This window comes from Nomascus leucogenys, chromosome 2 (assembly GCF_006542625.1).
Source record: "Nomascus leucogenys isolate Asia chromosome 2, Asia_NLE_v1, whole genome shotgun sequence".
NCBI lineage: Eukaryota > Metazoa > Chordata > Mammalia > Primates > Hylobatidae > Nomascus > Nomascus leucogenys.
Window position 1 is genome coordinate 152,558,382 of NC_044382.1, and position 3,412 is coordinate 152,561,793.

Here is a 3,412-nt window from a genome sequence, read left to right on the forward strand (position 1 = left end):
CTGTGCAATCAATTGCTCCTAATACACAGTGCTGGCCAGTTCAGTATTGAACCCTCCCTGGGATTGCACCCCCTAATCCAATGGCAGAACATTAGGTTTGTCTTGACTTCTGTTTTCTGGGGAACACGCACTCATATACACACTCTGTACATGCACACTTGCACGTGTATGGAAATGGCGATTGATCCTTTCTTGATCCCAATAATTCATGGGATCTCTCTTTTCTTTCCACACTATGATTAACAGCAGCAACGTCATGGTCATCACTGTCTATCATTTATAGAGCTCTGTGGCAGAGACCAGCAAGTCATTCTCCAGATCATTTTCCTTTTCCTGCGGGGAACACAGCCATCCACATTTCCCAATCTCCCTTGTGGTTAGGGACAAATGAATGATTGAGTTGTGGCCAATGACATGTGACAGAAGTGATGTTGACCACTTCCGGGCCTGATCCATCAAAATCTAACATGCCAGCTCCCATCCTCCGTCCTCTCCACCTGCTGAATTAAGAGGTCTCCCAATACCTGGGAGGAGGAGGGCCTCCGGTGAGAACCAACCAACTGGGAAAATCAGTGCTGCACTGATTATGTAATAAAGAAAAAACTTGCTGCATATAGAGCCTCTGACACGTGGGGATTAGGGTTTGCAATGAGAAGACCATCCTCATTAGTGTGACTTGCCTGGTTTTGCCTCACTGCACTTCTATGCACTACCTCATTTAATCTTTTTGTTTGTTTGTTTTTTAGACGGAGTCTCACTCTGTTGCCCAAGCTGGAGTACAGTGGCGTGATCTCGGCTCACTGCAACCTCTACCTCGCGGGTTCAAGTGGTTTCCTGCCTCAGCCTCCAGAGTAGCTGGGATTACAGGTACCTGCCACCACACCCAGCTAATTTTTTTGTATTTTTAGTAGAGACAGGGTTTCACCATGTTGGACAGGCTGGTTTTGAACTCCTGAACTCAGGTGATCTACGCGCCTCGGCCTCCCAAAATGTTGGGATTACAGGCATGAGCCACCGCACCTGCCCTAATCTTTTTTAAATTCTGTACTTTATTAGTGAAGTATGTTGCTCTAATTGCCCCACCCCACAATACGAATCTCACCCAGGATCCCCATCCTTTTCCTTCATCCCCCCTCCCCCCTCGACATCCCTGCACAAGTGCTCTAGGAGTCCCCGACCACTGGCCATTTGGAGCGTGTCCATTGGGTAGCAATGTGGAAACCCCCAGGGCCAGTGTGAAAACCCTCCGGGCCTTTGTGGGGAAAATGGAGGGGGCCGAGGGAGTCCTAGGAAGTGCTTATTTGAGGGTCCTGGCCACTTGCTTGCAGACCAGCTTGATCTCCTCATCATGTGGACAGGTAGGGGCGAATTCTTCCCAGGCATAGGCCCTGCCCAAGCACCGATGCCATCCCTGGAAGGTCTCAGGGATTGGGAAGTCCTGGTACTTCTCACAGTCCACCTGGACTATGCGGAGCTTTGACAACAGGCCGCAGTCAACCAGGGTGAGCTTGTTGCCATCCAGAAATCTCTTCTGAGAGATGTCCTCATCTTTAGCACTGGTGTCATCCACTTCTTCTGGGAAGGGGGATGTCAAGTAACTGTCTAAAACATTCAGAGCTCTCAGGAGCTCCTTGTCCAGTGTATCATTGAGTCCTGCGTCTCAACTTGATGTAGGCAGAAGAGTCAGCAAATATGTCCAGCCCACCTGTGTTTGACTCAGGGTTTAGAGCTCTCAGCTTGCGGTATCTGGAGGGGCACAACACTGCCTCCAGGAATTCCTCAGTCTTTTGGGTGTCTGTGTGTGCTTCCACGCCACGCAGCAGGAACAGGAGCTGCCCTTCTGGGCACAGCTTCTGCACTGCCACAGTCTACCTCTTGGTGTCAATGGTGGTGATGTTGAAAGTGACTCCTTTGAGCCAGAGCACCATGAACCGTCTCTAGAAGAAGGGGTAGTTCCTGGTCAAGCGTGGTGGCTCACGCCTATAATCCCAGCACTTTGGGAGGCCGAGGTGGGTGGATCACCTGAGGTCGGAGTTCGAGACCAGCCTCACCAACATGGAGAAACCCCATCTCTACTAAAAATACAAAATTAGCTGGGTGTCGTGGTGCATGCCTATAATCCCAGCTACTTGGGACGCTGAGGCAAGACAATCGCTTGAACCCGGGAGGCAGAGGTTGCAGTGAACCGAGATCGTGCCATTGCACTCCAGCCTGGGCAACAAAAGCGAAATTCTGTCTCAATATAAAAAAAAAAAAAAGAAGGGGCAGTTCCCAGTCTTGGCTCCATCACTGCCAGCCTTCAAGAGCAATTTCACCTGTGCTTGTTCTTTAGCCATGGTTGCCTCAGGGCCCATTTAATCTTCACAAAGAAAGTACAATGATCATTGCGACTGGCCTGGTGCTGAGATTGAGGCTCAAAGAGATCATAGTACTTAGAAGCTCACATCCTTAGCAAATGGAGGGGATCTCTCCAATTTTTAAGCTAACTAGAACTCTTACCGTCATGAAACACATCCACTTCCACTTTATAGATGAAGAGACTAAAGTTCATAGAAGACCAATGACCAGTTGAGGTACCACTCAGTTTGCTAGCATGCCAATGTGCAGTTCTCCAGACCTCCAATCTCCTAAGCCCTTTCTAAGGCATCACGGACTGACAAGTGTCTTCATAGTCCTTTGCTGTCTCTCCCAGAGAAGGAGGCAAATTATCCATCTAGTGGAAGCAACGATCAAAGAAATAAATCAGTCGTATCCAATGACTTGGTGTTGAGTCTGATAGACACTGGGAAGAGAAGCAATAATGTTGCAATGCAGGGAATAGACAGGGTTGGAACTGACCCCTCTGCTAACCAGCTATGTGACTTGGAGCAAGTCACTTAGCCTCTCTGTGTCTCCAGGACCTCATTTATAAAATGAATCTAGTAATGTCACCTGCCCAAAACAATTGTTGGATAGTTTCTAACAAAGTTTTTTGCACTACCCCATGTAGCTAGCACATGATAAGCCCTCAAACATTAGCTGTTATTTTATTTGACCATGTGGTCAGTCCAAGGCTACCCACATTTGCCAGTTCATCCTATGTCTGCCTGGTCTCTCTCACTTTTTTTTTTTTTTTTTTTTGTCCCTCCAAACTATTTATCTTAATTCCCTGCCTCAAAAATCCATGGCCACACACGGACTCCCCTCCCCCCTCATTAAACCAGGCTTTCAGGAAAAGATCTAATATCAGTCAGATAATGTAAACCATGGAGAGGCCTTGCCTGGGGAGCTTTGCTAGTTCCACCTAAGCTTTCAGTGAAGATGCAAGCAACAGAGCTTCCTGGGACACGGATTTGGAGTCTGAGCTGGCAGGCGGGGGGCAGATGCAGAGGACGGAGAACCCCTCTGACAGTGCCCAGGTGGGTGTCCTCTT

The 3,412-nt window shown here is 48.5% G+C and overlaps 1 pseudogene; it reads right to left on the minus strand.

Moving 5' to 3' along the window:
- Positions 1-1,297: 1,297 nt before the first annotated feature.
- On the minus strand, positions 1,298-2,336 carry LOC100599500 (annotated as a pseudogene).
- Positions 2,337-3,412: the final 1,076 nt, after the last annotated feature.